The sequence below is a fragment of the Nomascus leucogenys genome, chromosome X (genome assembly GCF_006542625.1).
Source record: "Nomascus leucogenys isolate Asia chromosome X, Asia_NLE_v1, whole genome shotgun sequence".
NCBI classification, from domain to species: Eukaryota; Metazoa; Chordata; class Mammalia; order Primates; family Hylobatidae; genus Nomascus; species Nomascus leucogenys.
In genome coordinates, this window is record NC_044406.1 from 29,262,172 (window position 1) to 29,283,157 (window position 20,986).

The window sequence follows — 20,986 nt, forward strand, 5'->3', positions numbered from 1 at the left end:
TCTTGCCTTTTGCCTTGCCTTTTCTTGCCTTTTGCTTTTCCTTGCATTGCATTGCCTTGTGCCTTGCCTTGCCTTGTGATTTGCCTTGCCTTTTGCTTTGCCTTTCCTTGCCTTGTGCCTTGCCTTGCTTTGCCTTGCCTTGTGCCTTGTCTAGCCTTGCCTTGTGTCTTGCCTTGCCTTGCTTTGTGCCTTGTTTTGCCTTGTGCCTTGCCTTGCCTTGGCTTGCCTTCCCTTGTGCCTTGCCTTGGTGTGCCTTTCCTTGTGCCTTGCCTTGAGTTGCCTCGGTTTGCCTTGCTGTGTGCCGTGCCTGCCCTTGCCTTTTTCCCTGCCTTCCCTCGCCTTGTGCCTTGCCTTGCCTTGCACCTTGCCTTTCCTTGCGATGCCTTACCTTACCTTGACCTGCCTTTTCCCTTTACTTATGTCTTGCCTTTATTGACTTGCCTTCCCTTGCTTTATGCCTTGATTTGCCTTATCTTGCTATATGCCTAGCCTTTCCTTGCCTTGTGATTTGCCTTGCATTGTGCCTTGCTGTGCCTTATGCCTAGACCTGCCTTGCCTTGTGCCTTTTTTTTCCCTTGCCTTGCCTTGCCTTGTGCCTTGCCTTGCCTTGCCTTGTGTGTTGCCTTGCCTTGCCTTTGCTTGCCTTGTCATGCCTTGTGCCTTGCTTTGTGCCTTGCCTTGCCTTTTGCCTTGCCTTGTACCTTGTCTTGCCTTGAGCATTGTGTTGCCTTTCCTTGCCTTGTGCATTGCCTTGCCTAGCCTTTTCTTGTGCCTTGCCTTGCCTTGTGCCTTGTCTTGCCTTGCCATGCCTTGCCTTGTGCCTTGCCTTGTTTTGCCGTGTGCCTTTCCTTTTATTGCCTTGCCTTGTGCCTTGGCTTGTTTTGCCATACCATGCCTGGTGTTTTGCCTTGGATTACCTTGCCTTCCCTTGCCTTGTGCCTTGCCGTGCCATGCCTTGCCTTGCTTTGTGCCTTGCCTTGCCATTTTTATTTGTTGTTGTTGTTGTTTTTGTTTGTTTGTTTTGCTTTGCCTTGCCTTTTGCCTTGCTTTGTGCCTTATCTTTCCTTTCGCCTTGCTTTCAGCCTTGCCTTGCCTTGCCTTACCTTACCTTGTGCCTTGCCTTACCTTGCCTTGTGTCCTGGCTTTTCTTGCCTTGCATTCCCTTTTGCTTTGCCTTATTTTGTGCCTTGAGTGGCCTAGCCTTGTGCCTTACTTGCCTTTCCTTGCACCTTGCCTTGGCTCGTGCCTTGCATTGACTTGCCTTGTGCCTTGTCATACCTTGCCCAGTGCCTTGCCTTGCCTTGCCTTGTTTTTTGCCTTGCCTTGTGCCTAGCCTTGCTTTGCCTTGTCTTGTGACTTGCCTTGCCTTGCCTTTTTCCTTGCCTTTCCTTGCCTTGCCTTGCCTTCTTTTGTCCCTTCTCTTCACTTGCCTTGCCTTGTGCCTTGCTTTGCCTTATGATTTGTCTTGCCTTGCCTTGCCTTGTCCTGTGCCTTGCGCCTTGCCTTGCCTTGCCTTGTGCCGTGTATTGCCTCGACTTGTGCCTTGCTTTGTGTTGCCTATTGCCTTGGTTTCCCTGGCCTTGCCTTCTACCTTGCCTTGTTCTGCCTTGTTCCTTGCCTTTTGCCTTGCATTGCCTTGACTTGCGTCATGCCTTGTTTTTTGCTTTTCCCTGCCTTGTGCCTGGCCTTGCCTTGCCTTGCCTTGCCTTGTGCTTTGACTTGCCTTGCCTTGTGCATTGCCTTGCATTGCTTTGCCTTGTGGCTTGCCTTGACTTCTGTCTTGCCTTGCCTTACATTGTCTTGCCTTGTGCCTTGCCTTGCCTTGTCTTGTACATTTCCTAGAGTTACCCTGCCTTGTGCCTTACATTGCCTTGCCTTGTGTCTTGCCTTTCCTTGCCTTACCTTGTGTCTTGCCTTTGTTTGTCTTGTGCCTTGACTTGCTTTTTCTTGCCCTGTGCCTTGCCTTGCTTGTGCCTTTTCTTAGGTCGCATTGCCTTGTGCCTTGGCTTGCCTTGCCTTGTCACTTTCCTTGCCTTTTTTTGCTTGTGCTTTGCATTGCCTTGCCTTGCGCCTTGCCTTGTGTTGCCTTGCATTATGCCTTGCCTTGCCTTGTGCCTTGCTTTGCCTTGCTTTGTGCCTTGCCTCGTCTTGTGCTTTTCCTTGCCTTCCCTTGAGTTTTGCCTTGGCTTGCCTTTCCTTGTGCCTTGTCTTGACTTGCCTTTCCTTGTACCTTGCCTTGACTTGCCTTGCTTCATTTTGTCGTGTGCCTTGCCTTGTTTTTTTCCTTGCCTGACCCTGCCTGGACTTGCCTTTATTGCCTTGCCTCGTTCCTTGTTTTGCCTTGTTCTTTGCCTTGCTTTTTGCCTTGCCTTCCCTTGTACCTTGCCTTGCCTTGCCTTGTGATGCCTTGCCTTGTGCCTTGGCTTGCCTTTCCTTGTTTCTTGCCTCTCTTGCCTTGCCTTGCATTTTACTTTTCATTGCCTTGCCTTGTGTTTAGCCTTTCCCAGCCTTGTAACTTGCCTTGTCTTGCCTTGCATTGTGTTTTGCCTTGCCTTGCCTTATGCCTTGCATTGCCTTTTGCCTTGCCTAGCCTTGTGCCTTTCCTTGTCTTGTGCCTTTCCTTGTCTTGTGCCTTTCCTTGCCATGTGCCTTGCCTTGCCATGTGCTTTGCCTTGCGTTGCCTTGTGCCTAAGCTTTCCTTACCTTGTGACTTGCCTTGCCTTATGTTGTATTGTGCCTTGCCTTGCCTTGACTTCTGCCTTCTCCCTTGCCTTGACTTGCCTTACCTTGTGCCTTGCCTTGCCTTGTACCTTGCCTTTTTTTGCCTTGTATCTTGCCTTTCCTTGCCTTGTGCCTTGCATTGACTTGCCATGCCTTGTGTCTTGTCTTGTGCCTTGCCTTTCTTTTCCTTGTGTCTTACCTTGCCTTGTCTTGTGCCTTGCCTTACCTTTCCTCGTGCCTTCCCTTCCTTTGCCTTGACTTGTGCCTTGTCTTGTGTCTTTCCTTGCCTTGCCTTGTGCCTTGCCTTGCCTTGCACCTTGTATTGACTCAGCTTGTGCCTTGCTTCGCCTTACCTTCTGTTTTACCTTCCCTTGCCCTGCCTTCTACCTTGCCTTGCCTTGTGCCTTGCCTTGCCTTGCTTTGGACCTTACTTTGCCTTGCCTCGTTTTGTCTTGCACCTTGCCTGACTTGCCTTGTGCCTTGCTTTGTGTTGCCTTGCCTTATCTTGCCTTGGCTTGCCTTGCCTGGAATTGCCTTGTTTGGAGCCTTGCCTTATGCCTTGCCTTGCCTTGTGTCATGCCTTGTGTTTTGCCTTGCCGTGCCTTCTGCCTTGCCTTGCCGTCTACCTTGCCTTGCCTTGTGCCTTGGCTTGCCTTGCCTCGTCCCTTGCTTTGCATCGCTTTGCCTTGTGCCTTGCCTTGATCTGCCTTGTGCCTTGCCTTGCCTTGCCTTGCCTTCCCTTGTGCCTTGCCTTGCCTTGCGCCTTACTTTGATTTGCCTTGTGTTTTGTAATGTCTTGCCTTGTGCCTTGCCTTGCCTTGCCATGTGCCTTGTGTTGCGTTGTGCCTTGCCTTGTGTTGCCTTGCCATGTGTTTTGCCTTGCCTTGTTTTGTTCCTTGCTTTGCCTGGCCGTGCCCTGCCTTCTGCCTTGACTTGCATTGCCTTGGCCTTGCCTTGTGTTGCCTTTCCTTCTGCCTTGCCTTTCCTTGCCTTGCCTACCTTATCCCTTCTTAGCCTTGCCTTGCCTTGTGCCGTGCCTTCTCTTGCCTTGCTTTGTGCCTTGCCTTGCCTTGGTGCTTGCTTTGCCTTGCCTCGCCCTTTGTCTTGCCTTACCTTGCCTGGTGTCTTGCCTTGCATTGCCTTGCCTTGTGCTTTGCCTTGCCTTGCTTTGTGTCATGGTTTGCCTGGCCTCTCCTTGTTTTGTGCCTTGCCTTGTGTTGCCTTTGGACTTGCCTTGTCTTTTCTTGTGCTTTGCCTTCTGCCTTGCCTTGCCTTGCCTTTCCTTGTGCCTTGCATTGCCATGCCTAGTTTTTCTTTATGCCTTGCCTTGCATTGTACCTTGCCTTGCCTCGCCTAACCTTGCATTGTGCCTCGCGTTGCGATGTGCCTTGCATTGCCTTCCCTTGTGCCTTGCCTTGCCTGGTCTTGCCTTGCCTTGTGCCTTGTCTTGCCTTGCCTTGCCATGCCTTGTGCCTTGCATTGCCTTACCTAGCCTTCCTTTGTGCCTTGCCTTGCCTTACCTAGCCTTCCTTTGTGCCTTGCCTTGCCTTGTACCTTGCCTTGACTTGCCTTGCCATGTACCTTGCCTTGCCTAGGCTTCCATTGTGCCTTGCCTTGCCTTGCCTTCTGCCTTGTCTTGTCATTGCCTTGCCTTGCCTTGTCCCTTGGCTTGCCTTGACATCCCTTGTCCCTTATCTTGCTTTGACTTGTGCCTTGCATTGCATTGCCTTGCTTTGTGCCTTGCCTTGCCTTGTGCCTTGCCTTGCCTCATGCCTTGCCCTGCCTTGCCTTGCCTTGTGCCTTGCATTGCCTAGTTCTGCCTTTGCCCTTGCCCTTGCCTTTGCCTTGCCCTTGCCTTGCATCTCATTCTGTCACCCAGGCTGGAGTGCCTGGGTGGTGTCATCATGGCTCACTGCGGCTGAGCCTCCGGAACCCAAGCAATTCCCCCACCTTAGCCTCTTAAGTAGCCGGGGCTACAGTTGCATGCTACCACACCCAGCGAATTTTAAAATTTTTTGTAGAGACAGGGTCCCACTATGTTTCCAAGGCTGGTCTCAAACTCTTAGACTCAAGTTATTCTTGTGCCTTGGCCACCCAAAGTTCTGAGAGTACATGTGTAAGCCACCGCATTTGGCTTCCCTGTTGTTAATTAATTCATGACTGATAAGAATTTATCTGGTGCTGCTTAGAGAACAAAAAATTGTAGAACAGTTCTATTTTTTATCTGAAATACTTGCATGTTGAGATGCCGTCCACATTTAGCCATTTAATACATAATATTGGTTAACATTTTATCAAGGAAAGCCTGCCCTAGCACCAATAGAAAAAAATGAAACAACAAACGGATGGGCTGTGTTAGATCTTTCAAAACTGTTTATGGGCCAGGTGCAGTGGCTCAGGCCTATAATCCCAGCACTTCGGGAGGCTGAGGCAGGAGGATTGCTTGAGCCAGGAGTTCCAGACCAGCCTGGGCGACATAGTGAGATCTGTCTCTGCAAAAATAAAAAATTAAAAACAGAAAACACTAGCTGGTCATTTTGGTGTGCACCTATAATTCTACCTGCTTGGGAGGCTGAGGTGGGAGGATTGTTTGAGCCCAGGAGTTTGAGGCTGTAGTGAGCTATGATTGCACAGCTGCATTCCAGCCTGGGCAACAGAGCCAGACCCAGACCCTGTCTCAAAAAAAAAAAAATGCTTAGGGAATAGTGCTCATATTGTTTCATCATTATTTGCTTGAGAGAGAATTAAAACTGGGATATTTTTGAAGAGAAATGTTGAAGGTTCACAAAAAGTACTATTATTCTTCAATTTATTACTGCTTTCTGGGTGGTAGAAAAATAATCTGATAAATATTTCAGAAATTTTCCTTCAAACTTATTCATTATTCATTTAATTCAACATTCTTTTAGTAGATATTTATTGAATGCTTAGAATATGCCAAGCACTGTTTTAAACTCTGGGGACTCATTAGTGCAGAGTGGACATCCTGATTGTAAAAGGCTCTCAGCCTCCCCTCACACACCGCAGCAACTGTCTTTTAATTACTCTAGATTTTATTGTTCCTTTTGCCTCTGCATAAAGATCCATGTGATACTAAAATGGTAAACATCTACTGTCCCTAATGAGACTCCAGTATCCAAGACTAAATCCTCCTTTTTAAAGAAGCAGAGTGTTTTCCTTTAGCTGCTGTGAGAAGGATTTTATAGCTCACCCTGGCATTTTTGGTAGGAAGAGAGCACTTCTAGAATGATTATGACTTGGAACACATCTTCCTTATACTCTATGATTTTTTTTTCCTGAATCCCACCATCAAATATTCTCTGAGCTATGGCAATCTTAGTTAAAATTTTTCCTCTTCACCAAAAAACACAAACTGTGTATCAAGTTCAAAGTGAGCAAAACTGATTGGTGATAAAGCAATGGTTACCCTTTCTGGAGAACTAACTCAGATGGGTAACAAAAGAGCCTTCTGAGATGCCTGAAATATTCCATATCTTGATCTGGTTGAGTATATGGGCGTCTATATATGTAAAAATTTTCAGGCTGTACATTGAAGGTGTGTGTACTTTTATTTATCAGTAACTTAAATAAAAAATAGATTCTTATCCTCTCTCATTAAAATAACTCATCTGTTGCTCTCTCTCCAGTTTTTCCATTTATTTTTTTCATTTTAATTTACATGTTTATTTTCAAATATCTCTTGAATATTAAACTCTTTAGTTTTTCAGCATAAATTATTAGTAATTAAAGTCCCTGGCATGAGAAAATGGTAGGGATTCTGGTCTAAGTTGTAATTATGTGGAGAATAAAGTAACAGAAACTCACATATAGGTCACAAACAGAAGGCATACTCTTACGTTCCGTAAACTTGAACTCAGAGGTTTCTAGTACTAAAAGGAAGATGTGGAAAATGAATCCTGAAGGACAATTAAGGGCTATACTAGACCAAGTATTTCTGGGAATTCTCAAGATCCTTTACCTGTGTCCACAGTTCTGGTGGATAAAGGGCTACCATGGCCAGATAAGCTGGGATCCCACTGCTGAACCTCTCTGTCCCCCAAGCTGAAGTTCGCAGCTGTGCCTTCATGTCCATCCGCGATGATTTCAAAGTTTCTTCACCATTTACACACACCCCTTTAAAAATAAGAGAGCACAGGGCACTCCCTCCGTCTTAGTAGTATTAATAGAATGATCCTAGAATGGGGTACTTGGGCCTAGAAACACTGCAGAATGGGGTTCCTGCATGCAGGCTTCTCCCTTAGGGCATAGCACACTTCCTTAGTGGCCCGGGCCAGGGCTGCTCTGGCACTGTTGGACAACCTGTGTTGTCCTCATACTGGGGTCAGAACCATCACTGCCTCTCAATCCTCCACTGAGACTGGCTGGCTGTATTAAGCTTCTCTTTCCTTTGTGACAAAATATCTCAGTGGCACTACCATTCATTCGTGAAATATGACTGTTGTCAGCTCCCCATCCCCACCCCCAACAATCTTCTTGACTTATTGACTCAAGTATACCAGACGTTCATTCAATCGAGTCTTTTTTTTTTTTTTTTCTTTTGAGACAAGGTCTGGCTCTGTCACCCAGGCCGGAATGCAGTGGCACAATCTCGGTTCACTGCAACGTCTGCCTCCTGGGCTCAAGCCCTCCTCTCACCTCAGCCTCCCACGTAGCTGGGACCACAGGTGTATACCACCATGCCCGGCTAAATTTTGTAGACATAGGATTTCGCCATGTTGCCCAGGCTGGTCTCAAATTCGTGAGCTCAAGTTATCTTCCTGCCTCGTCCTCCCAAACTGCTGGGATTACAGGTGTGAGCCACTGCACCCAGCCTCAATCAAGTCTTTATGAAGCTCCCATTATTTGCCAGGCAATATGTACGACTGTATATGTGTATAGAAAAAACCTCATTTGGAGACATGAGTTTTTCTTTTGTCTTAAATTGCTCCTCAGCAGTGTGTAAAACAAGGGCAAGCATTAGGTAGAAAGATGTGGCTTAAATCTACTTACCAGAATATTCAAGTCCCAGCTCCATGTCAGCAAAAAAAAATGCTCAACCACTTTTTTTTTTTTTTTTTTTTTTGAGATGGAGTCTCACTCTGTCGCCCAGGCTGGAGTGCAGTGGCGCGATCTCGGCTCACTGCAGGCTCCGCCCCCCGGGGTTCATGCCATTCTCCTGCCTCAGCCTCCAGAGTAGCTGGGACTACAGGCGCCCATCACCTTGCCCGGCTAATTTTTTGTATTTTTAGTAGAGATGGGGTTTCACTGTGTTAGCCAGGATGATCTCCATCTCCTGACCTCGTGATCCACCCACCTCGGCCTCCCAAAGTGCTGGGATAACAGGCGTGAGCCACCGTGCCCGGCCGTGAATTTTTTTTCATTTGATCTCTTGTGTCAAAAGCACAAATAGCACAAAAGCTATCAAAATTTAAAGGGTTAATGATGTAAGTACTTTAAGCCAAATATATTTTGATGACCATGTGACTCAACCAAATCTGCGACTCACTTTCAATGCAGATACACTTAAAAATCTCAAAAAGAGACCCACTTTAGCAAAGTCAAATTTTCATGACAATTGCTTTACATCCATAGGATCTCAGATATTTCACCAAAGTAGATGGTGTATGGCTGGTCCTGGTGGCTCATGCCTGTAATCCCAGCACTTTGGAAGGCCGAGGCAGAGGGATCTTTTGAGCCCAGGAGTTCGAGACCAGCCTGGGCAACATGGCGAAACCCTGCCTCTACCAAAAATACAAAAAATTAGTTAGGTCTGGTGGTGCGTGCCTGTGGTCCCAGCTACTCGGGAGGCTGAGATGGTAGGATCCCTTGAGCCCGGGAGGCGGAGGTTTCAGTGGGCCGAGATTGCACCACTGCACTCCAGCCTGGGCGACAGAGTGAGACCCCCCATCATAAATAAATAAATAATAAAGTAGGTGGTGTTATCAGGAGGTCAAAATCCTAGTCCTCAGACATTTTAAAGGAAAAACTTTTGCTACTCTAGTCCAGTGGTTCTAATTCCTGTCTGGAGATCAGAATTATTAGGGAGTTTTTAAAACATTGATTCCTGGGTCCCAACAGCTATTCAACTTCTGAGTTAGGTGGCCTAGGGTGAGGTGGGAACAAGATCTAGTCATGTAAAGCATGACTTTACCTCAGATTGGGGAATAAAAATCTGCAGCTCACATTGGCTTAAAGATAATACAGGACATAAAACAACAATCCATCCATCAACTGAAATTGTATAACTCTAGCAATCTTAGGGGGCCCAATCATCAGGCAAACATCCTTCAAGATCAAACTAAAGACAAAGGGCACCTGCTCAAAAGGGTATAAAATCTCACGTTTCTGTGGCAGAGATAGGCATCTTCCATTCCATTGCTGGAGATATGTGGGGCTCCCTCAGAGAAGACTTAGAGACCAGAAATGAAATCAGTAGGTCCTTTTGTCAAAATACCCATTTGTAAGAGTTGCGTAGAGCTCAGGAGCATAAAAAAGCACTACAGGGTGGGCCCAGTGGCTCACACCTGTAATCCCAGCCCCTTGGGAGGCCAAGGCAGGCAGATCACTTGAGCTCAGGAGTTCAAAACCAGCCTGGGCAACATAGTGAGACCTTGTCCTTACAAAAAATTTAAAAATTAGCTGAATGTGGTGGCATGCGCCTATAGTCCCAGCTACTCAGGAGGCCGAGGTGCCTGACTTCATAGAGTTATGAAACTCACCTGCTACCAAAATCTGCCTGATCCTTCTTTTGTAAACAATCATAATCATTTTTAGTGTGGTTTTAAAACCATGGACTTCTCCCATAATTTAAAATTTTAAACCTATGTTTTTGGTGAAACAGCTCAAAAGACCCTAAAAATCTGACACATTTTAATTAGTATTTCATCACTTCCTTCTGAATCATGAGAGTTTTTCAAAACTATGTCATTTAAACCAGGGTATGGTGGCTTCTGCCTATAATCCCAGCTACTCAGGAGGCTGGGGTAGGAAGATTGCTTGAGCCTAGGAAGTTGAAGTTGCAGTGAGCTGAGATGGCACCACTGCACTGCAGCCTGAAGGACAGAGTGAGACCCAATCTCTTAAAAGAAAACTAAAAACAAAATGATGGAGTTCAAGTTTATGGTTAAACTTCACCAGCACGGCCAACATGGTGAAACCCCGTCTCTACTAAAAATTAGCTGGGCATGGTAGCAGGTGCCTGTAATCCCAGCTACTTGTGAGGCTGAGGCACAAGAATCTCTTGAACCTGGGAGGCAGAGGTTGTAATGAGCCGAGACCACACCACTGTACTACAGCCTACACAACAGAGTAAGATTCCATCTCAAAAAAAAAAAAAAAAACTGCCCTGTTAACAAATGTTCAGTATATAATACAGCATTGTTAGCACTATGCCCTAGAGACCTCCAAAACTTAGTTTGCATAACTGAAACTTTGTACCTTTTAACCATCACTTCCCCATTTCCTTGTTCCCCTAGCCCCTGGCAACTGCTATTCTACTCTGTGCTCTATGAGTTGACTCTTAGATTCCGCATGTAAATGAAATCATATAGTATTTGTCTTTCTGTGCCTGGCTTATTTCTCTTAACCTAATACCCTCCAGGTTCATCTGTATTGTTGCAAAGGGCAGGATTTCCTTTGTTTTTAAAGTAGAATAATATTCTGTTGCGTGTACATGCCATAATTTCTTTGTAACATTAGAAAGCTATATTTCTTAATAGCATTTGCTATATGTGTGTCTATACACACAGTTTCACATCTTCAGTATACGTTGCTTCATTCATTTGAGCTCCCTGGGAGAGGGTATGTAGAAGAATTAATTTCCAATTGGGGAGGTGAGGCATTGTCTATAAGAATTTTTATCAGGGCACACGTAATTCTGGGAAGAGTGGAAGTCTTAGCAGATAGGGTCCATCTGCCTTGTGCTCTATGTTTCTCTAAGAATGAGCAAAGATTCATATTCCTAACAGCAAAAATACATGCAAACTTGAACTCCATCGTTTTATTTTTAGTTTTTTTTTTTTTTTTTTTTTTAGAGATGGGGTCTCACTCTATCGCTCAGGCTGGAGTGCAGTGGTGCAATGTCAGCTCACTGCAGGTTCAACCTGCTGGGCTCAAGCAATCCTCTCACCTCAGCCTCCCGCATCGCTGGGATTCTAGGCAGAAGCCACCACACCCAGGTTTTAATGCCATAGTTTTAAAAAACTTCTATGATTCAGAAAGGAGTAATGAAAGAGTTACTTTTGGTATGATGTTGAGGAAATCTCTATAATTGGGTTTAGAAATAAAAGTGGAAATTAGATTATGATTCCATTGTATTAACGTAAGTTTCACTTAGGCCTAATTTAGATTGTTGAGAGTCAGCATTACAGAGCATATATATATATATACACACATATATACATATATATATACACACATATATATATGTATATATGTGTGTATATATATATATAAAGGTTTGTAGCAGCAACATTGTGAAAACTAGAAGGCCTAGTCTGGATGCAACATTCAACATATCACTTTTGAGAACAGGTTTAATGGTTTGGGTTGCCTAAGGTAACTTGAAGTCCTTACAAACTTTTGATATTTAAACTTTTATCTTTTAAAATAATTGTAGATTCACAGAATGTAACAAACATAGTACATAGAGTCCCATGAACCCTTCTCCCAGTGGTAACATCTTTTATGACTTTAGCATAACACCATGATACTTGATATTAAAAATGGTTTCAGTTCATTCAAGGTTTGTAGCAAAGGAAACAAACGGGCCAAGTAATTTCATCTTAGATGTAATTTTGTCTAGCCTCCACTGTGGAAGATTGCCTAGAAAAAGAATAGTGGTATGCTCTTTTGAGATAAATAACCTTTAGTCATGTAAAAGGTGGTAATTCGTGTATGCAAGAGAACTATTCATTAGTTAGAATATGGTTTAAGGCTCATCTGCCTGACATTTAACAAAGTGCATAATGGTTAGCTGATCAATCTGGAGTCCCCACAACTTCATATATCCTCAATTTTAATTGAGAGTCTTTTATATTCGGTTGCCTATAATTAATGTGACAATCGTTAAGTCACATAATATATTCAATTCTGTAGAATAAATTGCACTATTCTAAGAGATTATGTGGCAGTTTAAAATCTAATGAGACTCTCACACATTAATATTTCAATATAAATAATCATTAGATTCACTATTTGATATCTGCTTAATTGAAATGTATATGAATATTTTGACAAAGCAGCTTGTCCATATGGATGGATTTAAAAGACCTAAGATTTCCAGTATCTTTTTTTTTTTGACCACTTTATTAAGGTATGATTGACATCTAAAAAGCTACACATATTTAATCTTGATGAGTCTGGGGATAAATATATACCTGTGAAAGCATCACTGTCAAGGTCATCAATATATCCAAAAGTTTCTTCGTGTGTGTGTGTGTTTTATGAGACAGGGTCTCACTCTGCCGCGTAGGCTGGAGTGCAGTGGCACAAACCATAGTTCACTGCAACCTCAAACTCCCTGGGCCCAAGCAATTCTCCCGCCTCACCCTTCCGAGTCCCTGGGACTACAGGCACACACTACCACACCTAGCTAGTTTAAATTTTTTTTTGTAGAGACAGGATCTTATTATGTTGCCCAGGCTGGTCTTGAACTTCTAGCCTCAAGCTATTCTCCTGCCTCAGCCTCCCAAAGTGCTGGGATTACAGGTGTGAGCCACCATTTCTGGTTGTTTGTTTTGTGGTAAGAACAAAACATAAGATCTGCCGTACAGATCACTTGAAGTCAAGAGTTTGAGACCAGCCTGGCCAAGATGGTGAAACTCCGTCTCTACTAAAAATACAAAAATTAGCTGGGCATGGTGGCAGGCGCCTGTAATCCCAGCTACTTGGGAGGCTGAGGCATGAGAATCTCTTGAACCTGGGAGGCAGAGGTTGTAATGAGCTGAGATCGTGCCACTGTACTTCAGCCTGCAGGACACAGTGAGACTCCATCTCAAAAAGAAAAAAAAAAACAAAACTGCTGTTAACAAATGTTAAATATGCAATACAGTAGCACTATGCTCTATAGATTTCCGAAACTTGGTTTTGTATAAGTGAAACTTTGCGCCCTTTAACCATCACTTCCCCATTTCCTTGTTCCCCTAGCCCCTGGCAACTACTAATCTACTCTGTTTCTGTGAGCTTGACTCTTTTAGATTCCACATATAAATGAAATCATGCAGTATTTGTCTTTCTGTATCTGGCTTATTTCTCTTAATGTAATACCCTCCAGGTCCATCTACATTGTTGCAAAGAGCAGGGTTTTTGTTTTTGTTTTTTCTTTTTTTTTGAGACAGAGTTTCACTCTTGTCACCCAGGCTAGAGCAATATGGCAGGATCTCGGCTCGCTGCAACCTCCGCCTCCCGGGTTCAAGTTATCCTCCTGCCTCAGCCTCCTGAGTCGCTGGGATTACAGGCGCCCGCCACCATGCCTAATTTTTGTATTTTTAGTAGAGACAGGGTTTCACCACATTGGCCAGGCAGGTCTCAAAGTCCTGACCTCGAGTGATCCTCCCACCTTGGCCTCCCAAAGTGCTGGGATTACAGGCATGAGCCACTGCGCCTGGCCCCAGATGTGGATATGCTAGTTTCCAATAGTAAACATGAATTGCTTTCAGGATTCAAATTTAGGTACAAAGAAAAATTATTTACCTTCTGAATGGGCACAATGAATGAAACACTATATTAACTCCTCCATTTGTGTTAAGCTCATTTTTAAAAAATACCCGTATTTCTGCAAGGATAAGCATACACATATACTACATCTTTTTATGCCATATGAATTCCTATGATGGTGTTTTATTTTTGTTTTAGGGTATAGCCTGGACTATTAATGGTTAAGGATTCTATCTATGAAATCCTTGTTCTACCTACCACCTACTTGCTTTGTCATCTTCTACAAATTGCTTTATTTCTCTCAAATTCAGGCACCTCATTTTAAAAATGTAAATGATAATAGCACTCTGCCTCATTGAGTTGTTGTGAAAATTAAATGAGTTATTACAGTCAAGGCACAAAGAATAGTGCCTTGCATATTCTAACTGCTAAAAAGCTGTTAGCTATTATTATCATTATGCTATAGTTACTATTTTAAAACTATCATTATTACAAAACATATGATGCAAACTGACAGAATTGATGGGCGAAATAGACAGTTATGCAATAATATTTGGAAGCTTCAGTACAACACTTTAAATCTTGGATAAAATATCTAGACAAAAGACCAATAAAGAAATAGAGGCCTGAAACATTAAACCATCTAAGCCTAACAGACATATATAGAACATTCCATTCAACAACAGCAGAAGGCACATTCTTATCCATTGCACATGGAACATTCTTCAGGATAGACCATATATTAGGCTTTACAAGTCTCAGTAGATTTAAAAAGAGTGAAATCATACAAAGTATCTTCTCTGACCATAATAGAATAAAATTAGAAATCAATAAAAGAAGGAAAACTGGAAAATTCCCAAATATGTGGAAATCAAACAAGAACAACCAATGGGTCAAAAAAGAAATCAAAAGAAAAATTAGAAAATACTTAGAGATGAATGAAAAGTAAATCACAACATTTCAAAACTTATGGGATGCGGTGAAGGCACCCTCAGAGGGAAATTTATAGCTGTAAATGCCACTACTTGGCCAGGTGTAGTTGCTCATGCCTGTAATCCCAGCACTTTGGGAGGCCAAGATGGATGGATCACTTGAGGTCAGGAGTTCAGGACCAGCCTGGCCAACATGATGAAACCCCGTCTCTACTAAAAATACAAAACTTAGCCAGATGTGGTAGTGCATGCCTGTAATCCCAGCTGCTCAAGAGGCGGAGGCATGAGAACCGCTTGAACCCAGGAGGCAGAGGTTGCAGTGAGAGCCAACATGGTGCCACTGCACTCTAGCCCAGGAGACAGTGAGATTCTGTCTCAAGAAACAATAGCAAAAACAAAAACAACAAAAACAAAAACCACACAACGAAAATCTTAATAGCCTAACTTTACGCCTTGAGGAACTAGAAAAAATAGTGAATTAAACCAAAAGCTGGCAGAAGGAAGGAAATAATAATGGTTAGAGCAGAGATAACTAAAATAGAGTATAGAAAAACAAGAGAGAGACAATGAAAACAAAAGTTGGTTCTTTGAAAAGGAAAAGAAAATGGACAAACCTTAAGCTATAGACTGACAGCGAAAAGAGATAATATCTAAAATCAGAAATGAAGTTGGAGACATTATTACTAATATTACAGAAATAAAAAGGATTATGAGACAATACTATGGACAATTGCACACCAAGAAATTAGATAACCTAAATGAAATGGACAAATTCCTAGAAACACACAGGTTACCTAAGGGACTCAAGAGGAAATGTAATTTCTTAGACTTACAACAGGATTGAATGAGTAATCAAAAGCCTTCCAAAAAGGAAACATCCAGGACTACATGGCTTTAGTGGTCAATTCTACCAAACATTTAAAGACAAATTAACACCAATTCTTCTCAAATTCTTCCAAAAAATAGAAGTGAAGGGAACACTTCCTGTCTTATTCCATTAGGCTAGCATTACCTTGATACCAAGCCAGACAAAGACATCACGAGGAAATTACTGACCAGTATCCTTACAAATATAGATGCAAGAATCCTCAACAAAATACTAGCAAGTTGAGTCCAAGAGTATATTTAAAATATTGTACACCATGACCAAGTGGGATTTATCCCAGGAATGTAAGGGTGGTTCGACATAAGAAAAGTCAGCAATGTAATACATCACATTAACAGAACAAAAGAAAAAAACATCTCAATTGATGCAGAAATAACATTTGAGAAAATCTAATACCCTTTCGTGATAAAAAAAACACTCAAAACTATGCATAGAAGGAAACTTCCTCAACATGGTAAAGGGCATTTATAAAAATTTCACAGCTAACATCACATCCAAATCTCATGCTCAGTTGTAATCCCCAATGTTGTGGGTGGGTTGGGGGGGATGATGGGAGATAATTTGATCATGGGGGCAGATTTCCCCCTTGGTACTTTGGTACCGTTGTCATTATAGTGAGTGAGTGTGTTATCGTGAGATGTGGTTGTTTACAAGTATGTAGCACCACCTCCCCCTCTCTCTAACTCCTGTTCCAGCCATGTGAAGTGCTGGCTTCCCCTTTGCCTTCCACCATGAGTAAAAGCTTCCTGAGGCATCCCCAGAAACGGATGTTGCCATGCCTGTACAGCCTACCGAACTGTGAGCCAATTAAACATCTTTTCTTTACAAATTACCCAGTCTCAGGTATTTCTCTTTTTTTTTCTTTTCCTAAGTTGGGGGACTTTTTCACTAGAATCTCTCTCTCTGTGTGTGTGTGTGTGTGTGTGTGTGTGTGTGTGTGTGTGTGTGTTTTAAATTTTTATTTCAATAGGTTTTAGGGGAACAGGTAGTATTTAGTTACATAGATAAGCTCTTTAGTGGTGATTTCTGAGATTTTGGTGCACCTATCACGTGAGCAGTGTACACTGTACCCAGGGTGTAGTCACCCTGCACAGCCTTTCCCCTGAGTACCCAAAGTCCATTGTTTCATTCTTACACCTTTGCATCCTCATAGCTTAGCTCCCACTTATGAGTGAGAACATACGGAGTTTGGTTTTCCATTCCTGAGTTACTTCATTTAGGATAACGGTCTCCAATTCCATCCAGATTGCTGTGAATACCATTATTTTGTTCCTTTTTTTGGCTGAGTAGTATTCCATGGTGTGTGTGTGTGTGTGTGTGTGTGTGTGTGTGTGTATCACAGTTTCTTTATCCACTCATTGATTGATGGGCATTTGGGCTGGTTCCATACTTTTGCAGTTGCAAATTGTGCTTACATAAACATGCGTGTGCAAGTATGTTTTTCATATAATGACTTCTTTTCCTCTGGGTAGATACCCACTAGTGGGATTGCTGAGTCAAATGGTAGATCTATTTTTAGTTCTTTAAGGAATCTACACATTGTTTTCCATCGTGGTTATACTAGTTTACACTCCCACTGGCAGTGTAAAAGTGTTCCCTTTTCACCACATCCACGCTTGCATCTATTACTTGATTTTTAAAATTATGGTCATTCTTGCAGGAGTAGAGTGGTATTGCATTGTGGTTTTGATTTGCATTTCCCTGTTAGTGATATTGAGCATTTTTTCATGTTTGTTGGCCATTTGCATATCTTCCTTTGAGAACTGTCTATTCATGTCCTTATCCCACTTTTTGATGTGATTTTTTTTTCTTGCTGTTTTGTCTCAGTTCCTTGTAGGTTCTGGATATTAGTCTTTTGTTGGGTGCATAGTTTGCGAAGATTTTCTCCCACTATGTGGGTTGTCTGTTTACTCTGCTGATTATTTCTTCTGCTGTGCAGAAGCTTTATAGTTTAAGTAAGTCCCACCTATTTTTCTTTGTTTTGTTGCATTTGCTTTTGGGTTCTTGGTCATGAAATCTTTGCCTAGGCCAATGTATAGAAGGGTTTTTCTGATGTTATCTTCTAGAATTTTTATGGTTTCAGGTCTTAGATTTAAATATTTGATCCACCCTTGGGTTGATTTTTGTATAAGGTGAGAGATGATGATCCAGTTTCATTCTACTACATGTGACTTGCCAATTATCCCAGCACCATTTGTTGAATAGCATGTCCTTTCTCAGGTATTTGTTTATAGCAATGTGAGAACGGGCTAACACTAGGCCAGTTGAACAAAGAGCCCAGAAATAAATCCTCATATTTACAGTCAATTGCTTTTTGACAAAGGTGCCAAGGACATATGGGGAAAGGGCAGTTTCTTCAATAAATGGTGGCGGGAAAACTAAATATCCACACACAGAAGAATGAAATTAGATCATTATCTCACTCTACATAAAAATCAACTCAATGAATTAAAGATTTAAACATAAAATCTGAAAATGTGAAACTACCAGAAGAATAAATATAGGGAAAAAGCTCCATGACATTGGTCTGGGCAATGATTTGTTTTGAATATCTTCCCCCAAACACAGGCAACAAAAGGGAAAATAGACCAAGGCATTATATCTAATTAAAAACCTTCTGCATAGCCCAGGAGACAATCAGAATGAAGAGACAACCTATGGATGGGAGAAAATTATTTTCAAACCATACATTTGATCAGGGGTTAATATTCAAAATACATAAGGAATTCAGGCAACTTAATAGCAAGAAAACAACCCAATTAAAAATGGGGAAAGGAACTGAATAGACCTTTCTCTTTTTTTTTTTCTTTTGAGACAGAGTCTCACTCTGTTGCCCAGGCTGGAGTTGGAGTGCAGTGGCATGATCTCAGCTCACTGCAACCTCTACCTCCCAGGTTCAAGCGGTCCTGCCTCAGCCTCCCAAGTATTTGGGATTACATGCACGTGCCACCACACCCGGCTAATTTTTGTAGTTTTTAGTAGAGACAGGGTTTTGCCATGTTGTCCAGGCCGGTCTCGAGCTCCTGGGCTCAAGTGATCCACCTGCCTCGGCCTCCCAAAGTGCTGGGATTACAGGCATGAGCCACCGCACTTGTCCTCAAAAAGATGAAAGATAAATGTTGGTAAAGATGTGGAGAAAAGGGAACCCTTGTACACCATTTGTGGAAATGTAAGTTGGTACAGCCACTATGGAAAACAGCATGAAGATTCCTTAAAGAATCAAATATAGAACTACCTTGTGATCCAGCAATACTACTATTGGTTATATCTGAAAATATGAAATCAGTATGTCAAAGAGATATCTGCACTCCCATGTTAATTGCAGCACTATTTACAGTAGCCAAGATATGGAATCAACCTAAGTCTCCATCAATGGATAAATGAATAAAGAAAATGTGCCATATATACACAATGGAATACTATTTAGCCTTAAAAAATAAGGAAATCCTGTCATTTGTGACGTGGATGAACCTGGAGGATATTATGTTAGGTGAAATAAGCCAGGCACAGAAAGACAAATACCACATAATCTCCCTCATATGTAGAAGCTAAAAAGGCAAATTCACAGAAGCAAAGAAAAGAATGTTGGTTACCAGAGGCCGGGGAGTGGGAAGATTGGGGAGATGCTGGTCAAAGGATGCAAAATTTCAGTTAGGAGAAATAAGTTCAAGAGATGTATTGCACCACCTGGTGACCATAGTTAACAATATATTGTATTCTTGGCCAGGCCCAGTGGCTCATGGCTGTAATCCCAGCACTTTGGGAGGCAGAGGTGGGAGGATCACTTGAGGCCAGGAGTTCAAGACCAGCCTGGTCAGCATAGTGAGACCGCCCCCCATCTCAAAACAAAACAAAGCAATATATTGTGTTCTTGAAAAATGCTGGGAGAGTGGATGTAAAGTGTTCTCACCATAAAAATGATAACTATGTGAGGTAATGCATATGTTAATTAGCTCAATTTAGCCATTCCACAATGTATACATATTTCCAGGCATCATGTACATAAGACAATTTTTATCAATTTAATAATAAATTAAGGGAAATAGGATGTGGTATGAGGTGCTTTTACTTCAGTGAATGAAATTTTTACAAGAGATATTTATGTCTACTAACAGATATTTTAGTCATTTCATACCCCTCACAAAGTCAGTATAAGTTGTTGCAAAAAAAAAAAAAAAAAAATCATCTCCAGTTCCCAGCTAGCCACAAGAAGGATCTGTTGTAAAAGCCTGATTATTGATAACAGGTCCTTAGTCCCAAGAGGAAGAGTCAGTGTTAAAGCCATTTCAGAAACTTTAAAATCCATAGTTTCTGATTCACGACTTTTCTGTATGGAATCTTATTCACTCCAAGCATGATATGATCCTCTGTACTGAAGTCTAGAGTTTTGTCTGTTCCAGAATGAACTTTTGTTTTGTTCTTTACATTTTTTAATATCTTTGTAAGAATTTTTGCATCATCAATGGTCTGTCTTATTGATGGGATTCAAAGTGTTTGACTTCTGAAGAAATAGAAGTTTTGCCACAAATGCTTTGTATAGTTTTTCACGTTTGTTTCAAGTATGCGTGATAAGAGAATTAGGGGCAGTAAATACCATCTTCTGGGTGTGACACACGTAAGGCTTCCTTTAATACGCATGCAAACCTGACAGGTCAGTTTGCTGCTGGGTTAGGCAAATCTCTGTCCACTCCTCTTTCTTAGACATATGGCTTCTCTCCACTAGGTGTCTGTATTAGTCTGTTTTCACACTGCTATAAAGAACTACCTGAGACTGGGTAATTTATGAAGGAAAGGGGTTTAATTGACTCACAGTTCCACAGGCTTAACAGGAAGCATGGCTGGGAGGCCTCAGGAAACTTACAATCGTGGCGGAAGGCAAAGGGAAAGCAAGCAACTTCTTGGTGGCAGGAGAGAGAAGAGAGTAAATGGGGAAGTGCTACACACTTTTAAAACTCACATCAGATCTCTAAGAACTCACTATCATGAGAACAGCAAGGGGGAAATCCGCTCTCATGATCTAATCACCTCCCACCAGGCCCCTCCTTAAACACATGGGGATTACAGTTTGACATGAGATTTGGGTGGGGATATAGAGCCAAACCATATCAGTGTGCTCGCGTGAGTATTGAGACTGCTAGAAGTTGCAAATTGTAAATCACATATATCACATTTACAGGTTTTTTTCCTTACCGTGATACATGTGACTATGGGTGATTACCTGGCAAGTTTGAGCTAAGCCTTTATCACATAATTCACATTTGTAAGGCTCCTCACCCATATGAGTTCTTACATGAGTTTTCAGCTGGTTACAGTGGGTATATACCTTTCCACAGATGTGGCCCATACAGGGTTTGACTCCTTTATGTATAGTCACATGCATTCTTAAGCTGCTGGCTTCTAAGAACACTTTCTCACACTTGTTACACATCAACTTGGCCTTGGAGTACTTCTGATCCAACTCTTTCCCCAGAGCTCTCCAGCTCATAAGGACTCTTGACACTGGCCATATTAGACAGAGTGTTCTCTCAGACTATAGCTGGGCTACAAATTTTGACATTTCCATTTCACTGTTAAGAGTTTGCATAGAGACATCTTGTGTTGGAAACGTATTTCCCACAAGTGACATCAACTACAGTTCTGAATTATTTCTTTGTGCAACAACTTCTATTATGAGTGTGGACAATTCATTTACATCTAGAAATAATTCAGCATTTGCACAGTATAAAACATTACTGGGATATGGCACTATTTTCTCCTGTTCTTTGGGAGCTGAAAATCTTTTTAGTTTGAG

General features: G+C 42.3%; 1 pseudogene; it reads right to left on the bottom strand.

Moving 5' to 3' along the window:
• Window positions 1-20,986, bottom strand: part of LOC100597411 — a 105,657-nt pseudogene that overhangs the window by 79,262 nt on the left and 5,409 nt on the right.